The sequence below is a fragment of the Canis lupus genome, chromosome 18 (assembly GCF_048164855.1).
Source record: "Canis lupus baileyi chromosome 18, mCanLup2.hap1, whole genome shotgun sequence".
Classification (NCBI taxonomy): domain Eukaryota; kingdom Metazoa; phylum Chordata; class Mammalia; order Carnivora; family Canidae; genus Canis; species Canis lupus.
This window is the reverse complement of record NC_132855.1, coordinates 8,744,416-8,753,879: the sequence shown is the minus strand read 5'-3', so window position 1 is coordinate 8,753,879 and position 9,464 is coordinate 8,744,416. Positions and strand designations below refer to the sequence as shown.

The window sequence follows — 9,464 nt, the reverse complement described above, 5'->3', positions numbered from 1 at the left end:
TCAGCAGCGGGTGATGAAATCCAATTAATGTGTTAGGCTGTTGTGATTCTAAAAATATTTTACATCCCCCCCCCCCACCCCACCCAGGGCCTGAGGAAATTGGAGGAATCAAGGTATTCTAGCGAACCCGTAATTTGCAGGAAGGTTCTTCAATCATTTTGGAGGTGGAGGATTTGGTCTTGAGAAAACAAAAATAGATCACCTCTCCAAAATGAGGCTGTCCCTGAGATCATTCTGAGGATTCTTTATTCAGACGCTAGGCCTTTTGCGCAAGTCTAATGATCCCTCGGTTCGGATACATATGAATTATTAAGGTCAGTTAATTAACACATTTTTCTTCTGCTGAAGTAATTAGATGAATAGAGTTCTTGCCCTCTTTTTTGGCTTTCCTGGCAGTTGCTCAGGGCTGAATTGAGGCAGTAAACATATTGCCACCCAGATGCCAAGCAGAGAAGTAATTTCTCGGTCTCCATCTGATTTCTGGAGTGTCACCCTGCAACCGTAGGGCGCTTTCACTTGGGGACAGTAGTGGGAGGGCAGGGGGAGCTCAAGGGGGAGGGACGAGAACCAGTGCTAAGCCTTCGTCTAAAGCTGCCCCAATGCATCTTCTAGATAACCGATGCCCATTTGTCACTCTGCCTCATTTGAGGTTTTACATCTTTTGCCGAGTCTCGGTGTCATTTATGTAAAGGTTATCCGAAGTGAATAGTCACCAGAGCTGTTTGTATTAATATTCCAAGGCCATTTCCTCTCGGCCCCCAGTGTGAACACAGATTTTACAGTCGCCAGAAATTAGAATTTGGTATGTTTGAAGTGATTTTTCTGTAATTTGTGTTTCCTGATTTTCTAGGTCAGTGGTTCCCAAGATTGCCTTTGTCGCAGAATCATCTGGAAGCATAATGAAGTGCAGATTCTCAGCCTTCCCCTCACTTCTATGGTCTCAGAATGTCTCGGGACGGGGCCTGGAAATCTGGATTTAGAAAATCTCCCAGGGTGAGTCCGATGCTCAGTCAAGGTTTGGGGACCGTGATGCCTGGTAACGACAAGGGAAACGCCAGCGCACAGCGTCCCTCCCCTTCTTCACTCACAGGCAATCTGCGAATGTTGTGCACACGCTGGGCTTGATCTCCAGCCCCTCGAGGCTCTTGCAAATCAGCCCAGGCAAACACACCATATGGGACCCGTGGCTTGGGGTCGCGGGTCCTGATCTGCATGGCCTGATGTTTGCGACTCCAGGGCTCTGCTGACCAGAGCCCTACGTTTTATAGAAATGTCCTGCTGTAAGAAAGCCTGGCTGGCGAGGAGGCCTCTAGAACAGAAGGATAGAGACATAGGTCCCCACTGTGAGGTGCTCTATTCAGAGTCCCAAGGAAATTTGAGAGCCTGTGTCGTGGAAGGATGATGATGATGATGGTGATGGTGATGGTGATTTAGCAAAACTCTGACTGAGGGAAGGGAGCAGAAGGGAGGGTTGGGGAAGAGGAGGCAGGAGCTGTGCTGTCTTGAAGGTGGGGCAGGTGGCCCAGCAGTGCTACCTGTGGTCCAGAAAGGCTTCCTTGCTCACCACGGCCTTGCTGAGGCTTCATGTGTTCCCCCCACCCCCATCTTTCACCCTGCATGATTACTCTTGCTAATTTTAATAATATTTGCCCTAAAAAATATTGTGGCTACAGGGGAAGGTCTACGCTGGTGTGATTTTACCCAGTTCCCACCTTCCAGAGTGGCTCTGCAGACAGGTCTTTGCAGGGCCAGTCTATAGCACCCCTCTTAGGAACTTGGGGACTCTGCATGAAGACTGGCTTGGATCCCCAAGAACAACGGTCAAACAGGCTTTATGACTGGTGGTAGGGCTGACAGCCGGCAAAGACAAGAGTTCAAGATCAGAAGCCGGAGTGAAGATGATGCCTCTAGCTTTGGCGCTTTTTGAGATAGCAGAGTTGAGGCACCTGGCCTGAGTAACTGGGATATTGGGTCACGTCTGGTGTCATTTTGAAGGAATATCAGATAGGAACTTTTTAATTCTTGCAGACACTCTGAAGCAAATATTATCATGAGGGGCACAACCCCTTTGTGCAATTCTGAAATCCCCCAAAGCTTTGAAAACCTCCAGGTTTTCATAACTCATTTGAATATAAAACTGACGTGACCTGAAATCTTTTGATAGGAAAACATAACTTGAACTTATGTGAGACCGTTTATTTTTTTTTATTTTTATTTTTTTCAAAGATTTTATTTATTTATGAGAGAGAGAGAGAGGCAGAGGGAGAAGCAGGCCCCATGCAGGGAGCCCAACGTGGGACTCGATCCCGGGTCTCCAGGATCGCGCCATGGGCTGAAGGTGGCACCAAACCGCTAAGCCACCCAGGCTGCCCCTGTGAGACCGTTTATAGTTTCGATTTATCCCACCAAATGTGAATATTCATATGTTGTGCCACAGAAATACATTTTTCTGTAGAAATATTAATGGACTCGATTGTAGGAGACTGTGTCAGACCTTGCTGGGTGTAGTGCGTAATATGCGGTATGGACAGCGTGTTGCTGTTCTACAATCCAGAAAGTCTGAATTCTGGGGACACATCCGACCCCACTCTGAGTTTTGTGGTAGGGATTTTCATTTTGTTTCTCCACTTCTCTAGAAACATGGAAGCTTAAGGGGGTTAAGTAATTTGCTTGGTGTCACAAAGCTGCTAAGTTGGGGACTATGGTTCCAATATAGGTCGATTTGGAGCTTTTCTGCTAAAAGCTGCTATTTCTTCCTTAGTTTTGAATCATGTCCCCAGAAGCTCCACTTTTTGTTATCTTGGTTTGTATGGCAGGCCCCAGGAAGAGGGGTGCGTGTGTGTGTGTGTGTGTGTGTGTGTGTCTCTACCGAGGTGTGTGTCTATGTCTGTACGGGGGTGGGTATGAGCGTGAGTGTAGGGAGTAGAGTCGGTCTTCCTGCCTGGCTGCCCTCCCTCTTTCTACCCTCCACTCTGTAAACACTTGGCATTTGTCCTAAAACACAATTCTGATCATTACACTCATCTGCTTAAAATCTCCCGGGGCTGCCAGAGGGTCAAGTCCAAGGGTGGGATATAAAATCCTCTCTGAACTGGCTCTCCCCTGACTTGAGTAGCATGGAGTGCTTATGGCTGTGGACTCGGGAGCTGGACCAGAGGTTAAAACTCTCTCTCTGCTGCTCCGTGCTGGAGCATGACCTTGACCTCTCTGCCTCAGTTTTTTTTTTTTTTTCCTTCTGCAAAATAAGGGCACTAGTCATCTCCTTCCTGGGGTTGTAGTGAGGAGTGATTGAGTTAATGCCACGTCAGCTCTTCAGACAAGTACACACAGCACTCAGGTGAGGTCAGCTCTTATTAGTAGGGTTTCTTTTTTTCTTTTTTTTTTTTAATTTTTATTTATTTATGATAGTCACACAGAGAGAGAGAGAGAGGCAGAGACACAGGCAGAGGGAGAAGCAGGCTCCATGCACCGGGAGCCCGATGTGGGATTCGATCCCGGGTCTCCAGGATCGCGCCCTGGGCCAAAGGCAGGCGCCAAACCGCTGCGCCACCCAGGGATCCCATTAGTAGGTTTTCTTTAGTGGTTTTTTGCTGGTTGCTGAGACTCCTTCTTTTCCCTGCCCGACCCCACCCTTGGACTGTCTTCCCAAAATAGGGAAGCCTATCATAATCTTCTAGACCTTGATCATGTTTTTGCCTTGGCCTTTGCCCCACTGCCTGCCTATCAGCAACTGTTTATCTTTGGCAATTCAAGGGTCATCTTCCCCTTGAAGGCTTTCCCAATGCGCCCTGCTCCCCCCTGTCCTTTAGGCCTCCATGATGCTACATTTGTACTTCTGTCATGGCCACCTTCTTGGTTTGCTGATCATTCTGTTTCCCTGAATTGGAAGGCCCTCGAGAATAAGTCCTGCAAGTGTCTGTGTCTCCTCTCTGGCAGAGAATCTAAGTCATATAATCAATGTGTGTGAGTAGCTTCTGTGGAAAGAATTCTTCCCAATTTGGGTGGGAATTTCTGCTATAGACGTTATTTACAAGCAACAGAATTCACTCTTGATAATTTGAGCTCCGAAGCAATTTATTAAAGGATATTAAGTAACTCACAGGATTTCCAAGAAGCCAGAGAATGGGACGTGGATGTTTTAAAGCCAGGAGTAAGATGGAAGTTATTATCAGTGGGTTGTTCCAGGGGAGGCCCTCCTGCCATGGTGAGCCACATGGTTAGCAAGGATCTCCCTTGCTGACAGTGAGCATGGGGCACTGCCTGCAGATCACTGCCACTGCAGCCTCTGAAAGCTGACCTTCTCTATTGTCACCCTCCCCCATCCTTGCAGCATGTAGTCTTGCAGTGCCTGGCCATTGCCTTCCAATTGAATAGCTTTCTCCCCTGAGTGAGCCTGATTGGTGGATCTTTGGTTACACGACTGCATGTAGCCTGCAATGGAGTCTGGAAGTGGAAGAGAAAGTGAGTTCAGGAAGTGGGGGAGGGATACCAAGCACAGAAGGGGGTTTCCAAGGTGCGGAGTGGCCAGGGTGTCTCGTGTGATGAGGTTGGCCTTGGTGGCAAGGCTGTATCAGTAGCAGTGGGGGTGGCGCAGGAGTGGAGTGGACGGGGTTTCCCGGACAGAAGGTGAAGAACTTTTATAGACCAGGAGTAGGAGACTCCTAAGACTCCATGCAGAAAAAATGAGAGGGACTTTTCGAGCTTAGAAAAGTCAGACCACTGACTTTCTTCCATGTGCTTGTCATTATCCACTCTCAACCTTCCCTGTGAAGACAGGTGTTGTCTGGAGAACTGAGGATCACACTGAAGCACCACAGTGGCTCTCCTTTCTACACTGTTGACTGCAAGGTGTTCATGGAGGAAGGAATTATTGTCTAAACCAGGCGGTTCAACCGATGTTCTTTATCTGCACTGCCCACTAGCCACATGTGGACAGCACTTGAGGTATGGCTGATGGGACTCAGGCACTGCATTTTTAATTTATTCAATGTTAATTTAACTGTAAATAGCCACATATAGCTAGTGGCTGACTTACTGGATAGTGCAGGTCTAGATAATGTGACCTGTTGAAGAATGTAAAAAAAAAAAAATCACTTTTTTATGTGTGAAAAATACATATAATATATATATATATATATATATATATATATAACCACACATTGCTTCCTGCCAACTAAAGCCTTTATTTTATTGATAGAAATATTGGGGTGACTGGATGGCTCAATGGTAAGCCTCGGACTCTTGATTTCAGCTCAGGTCATGATCTCAGGGGTGTGAGATCCAGCCCGACATCTGGCTCCATGCTGTACATGGAGTCTGCTTAAGATATTCTCGCTTCCTCTCTCTTTCCCCTTCTCTTTTTCTCTTTCTCTCCCTCTCTTAAAAAAAGGAGAAATATTTGGTGGCTTGTTGATTTAGTGACAAACATGTACATAGTAAAATATTGGATTTAATCTTTAATCATAATTCCTCACTTTAGGATTTGTTAAACTAAGAATCTAAAAACTAGAGTTTGCAATAACACTATTATTTTCCAAAAATAGAAAAAGGGTCAGTGTTTAGGATATTGGTCCTCAAACCACGCATCAGAGTCCCCTTGGCGGGCTTGTAATAACATAGACTGCAGGGTCCCACTTCCAGAGCTGCTGACTGCATAGGTCTGAGTGGGGCTGAGAATTTACATTTCTAACCGGTTCTCAGGTGATGGTCATGCTGCTCACCTGGGGACTGCATTTGAGAATCCTTGACTTAGGAAATGCTCTGTTAAATAAAGTGAAACCGAGCTTTTCATTGTAGGACATCTCTGAATCTTTCATCTGCAAATAGTAGTCTGGTGTTCTGAAGTTCCCGGGGGGAGCCATGTGTGTCACATTCTCCCACCTTGATCTGATCCGAAAACCCTTCTTCTGCAGGGTATCCCAAGGACTAAAGCTGGAGAGACACAATTCTATGAAATTCTGTTGAGTTAAACATAAAGCTCAGTTTCTCACTCTTTGATTTCCTGTATCCAGCCACAAAATTGGAGTTCCCCTGGGCTCCATTCCGACATGCTTTTTTTTTTTTTTTTTTTTTTTTTTTACATCTCACCTCAGAGGAGAGCTCATCTAGGGCCATGACTTTAAATGCTGAGGACACCCAGTTTGACATGTCTACCCAGTCTCTCCTCCGAACACACGGTGTATCCATCCCCTGCCTACCTAGCATTTCTATCTCAAATAGAACATGGCCCGAACTGAACTTCTGTTGGCAGCTCTCCACTGACCCCATCTGATTCCTCAACTTGGTTTCCCCTTCTTAGTAAAGCGCATCGCCTTTCGTTGCCTTGATTGTCTTCAAATCCATCAGCAAGATCTGTCATTTCTTTTTTTTTTTTTTTAAAGATTTTATTTATTTATTCATGATAGACATAGGAGGAGAGGCAGAGACACAAGCAGAGGGAGAAGCAGGCTCCATGCCGGGAGCCCGATGTGGGACCTGATTCCGGGACTCCAGGATCGCGCCTTGGGCCAAAGGCAGGCGCTAAACCACTGAGCCACCCAGGGATCCCCAGATCTGTCATTTCTGATTGAAGTAGGTACGTATGAGAGTATATGTGTGTACACTTGATACACGCGAGCTCAGCCACAAGACACATGTGAACGTGGTGTGTACGTATGCCCACATTCATGAATAGGTCTTTTTCTTACTGATAATGCCACATGCTAGTTCAAGATATGACTCATCTCTGATTATATCATCACGCTCTTTTAAAATGGGATGACTCCCGTTTCTCTAGGCTGTGCCATCCTGGAGGTTACGATGGTGTCATAATGTAAGAGAAAAAAAGATATTTCTCTAGCTCTGCTCCCATCTATGATTGTGGAAACTCAGGCAATTCTCAGATCTTTGCAGCTAGTTCAGGAAGACCCTGAGATGCTGTGCATGTGTTTGGGAGCTAGCCCTCCGTGTCAGCTTGCCGACTCTTCCTTCCCCCGCTGTGGCAGTGTCACCTGTCACCCAGAGAGGGACTCAGATGCATATCATTCTCTCCTACCTCTCTTCTATTTCAGAAAGAGGTGGGTCCAACTTCATGCCCGGGCTGCTGTATGTCTCCTCTAATGAGCTCCACATTCCTCTGAAGTGGGATATGAAGGGATACTGAACTCTTCTCTATTCTGTTATACAGGCTGTCAGAGTTCCTTTTTAACTTTTTGCAGAGTACTGCTTTTTTATGTTCTGTTCCTAACTGAAAATTTAGCGAAATAGATCTTTTATTTTTCATTTCTTTTATTTCAGGCTCTTCTACTGGAACTCAGGCAAACAAGCGTCCCTAAATCTCTTTTTCTTTCCCATACCGACCCGGTGTTCTTGGATCAAGTTTGTGTAACTTTATTCTCTTCTCTTTTAGGAAGACTTTTAGAAGGTGCCTGCTAGTGTCTCATACAAACAGAACTGTGGGAGGTCTGCGCCTGGTGACCTTCCTTGTTTTCTTCAAACTGGATATACTGAACCTCTCGCTTACTATGTATCCTGCCCCCCCCCACTGACATAAATGTTCCTGTCTACGTGTGTGTGTGTGTGTGTGTATTATGTAAATGATAGGTCTAAGCCTCTCCATTTTATTTGTACCACATCATGAAGTCCAGAAGTGGATAATCTGCAGGCTTCTCTTTTTGTCCTCTTCCTTTTGGAGTGTCCTGAATTGTTCTTAGTTACCTTCAGAAACCATGTATGAGAGTCAGAGATAGAGATTTTATCCTTTGAACCAGGTTGGTTGGAAATCTAAAGATCATTAAGCCCCTGAGTCTACTTCCTCAAGCTTTATGGACTGTGCTCACATTAAGAGAAAGATCCAAATTGCAATCTGAGCTTCAGAGGAGAGCCTCACAGAAGAGCAGAATGCTCTACTTGTCTTGCTCTGTCCACCCCTCAGTTATGCTCTTTCCACCAGAGCCAACCTTCTTGCAGCTTGCAGGGCACTGGGGGCTACAGAGGCCGCCGGGAGTTGGGTAGGTGGAGTGGGGCTTTAAGCACAGTTAACATGAGTGCTGCCTTGACTGCTCATCAGAAAACCATGTGGACAGATGGTGGGTCTTTTTAGTTTTTCACTTATTAGCAGTTTGTTATGTAGCATAATCCTACTTAGGCAACTTGATACACTTAGGGCTATGTAATTTAAAAGATCAATAAACAAAGAATGAAGGAGTTGTGAATTTAGTGTGTGGTGTGTATCTTTTCAAACTCAAAACAGCACGCAACATGGTTTTAAAACATACATTCAAAGGGAGAGCGTGTCTATGGTTGTATCATAGTCCTGAATACATACTTGAAAGGTCCACTTGTCCAGGCCCTATGCCAGGTTAACCCCAAATCATTCAGGTCACTGGATGGATCCAATTTTCACCTGACACTTTTTCAACAATTAAAATCTTACAGTAGAAAGATAGAAACATCTTCCCCTGTATGTCTGTTGAAAGGAAGATTCTAGGAAGAGTCTTAAACCTTAGGAGGGAGGGGGAAAGAGTGGGATTTGTGAAACCAAAACAGTGATTCCTGATTTTTTCCTGAGGCTTCTGAAGTCCTGCTGTAGACAGAGGACCAAATGTGTCAACAATAGCTTTAATCTCCCCTCTAGAACAGTGGCTTCTGAACCTGACTGCACAATTGAATCACTGGGGGAGCCTATTAAAAATAGAGATTCTTAGTCCAGTTTGGAATATTAGATTCAGTAGGTCTACGAATGAGGAACTAACCCACCTTCAGAGTAGATAGCAGCCTCTTGATTTGCTTTGCTTCTGGGATTTTTGCCGAGGAAGAAAAAAAAAAAAAAAAAAAAAAACACAAGCTAAAGACCAGGTGTTCCAAGTTTTCATTAAAACCTAACCTCACTGAAGAGCTGCTTCTACAGGGTGACTCTGGTCCCAATATGATTTCTTATAAAGTATTTGGAATAACATTTTATTTCTTCTCAATTTTCTTGCAACTCTCTCTTTAAATTAGATTCTTTGTGCAAATTTTTATTGCCTGCCTGGTGAATTTTTGGTCGGGCACCAGGTATCTCCCAAATGCCCTCATTATAATTAGTGACTATTATTAATTTATTGCTTCCAATAGAATCATCCTTTTTTAAAAAAAAGATTTTATTTATTTATTCATGAGAGACACACAGAGAGAGGCAGAGACACAGGCAGAGGGAGAAGCAGGCTCCTTATGGGGAGCGTAATGTGGGACTTGATCCCAGGACCCTGGGATCATGACCTGAGCCAAAAGCAGATGCTCAACCACTGAACCACCCCGGTACCCCACAATAGAATCATTCAAAAAGCATAGCTTTTTGTCATGCATCTTGCATTGCTTTCAGAGCTATATCATTTATTCAAAGATCTATTCATCCAGTTTGCCTGTGATTTATTATCTGGTGTTATTTGTACAATTTAGATAATCAGTACATAGTGAGTTTACTAATCATAGTATTCAAAATATAT

General features: G+C 44.8%; 1 long non-coding RNA gene across 1 annotated transcript; it reads left to right on the top strand.

Moving 5' to 3' along the window:
* The first annotated feature begins 850 nt into the window (after positions 1-850).
* LOC140608635 (uncharacterized) lies at positions 851-8,188 on the top strand. The gene is made up of 4 exons (XR_012010606.1): positions 851-993; positions 4,773-4,944; positions 6,405-6,574; positions 7,388-8,188. It is a non-coding gene; the product is annotated as an uncharacterized lncRNA (long non-coding RNA).
* The last annotated feature ends 1,276 nt before the right edge of the window (positions 8,189-9,464 follow it).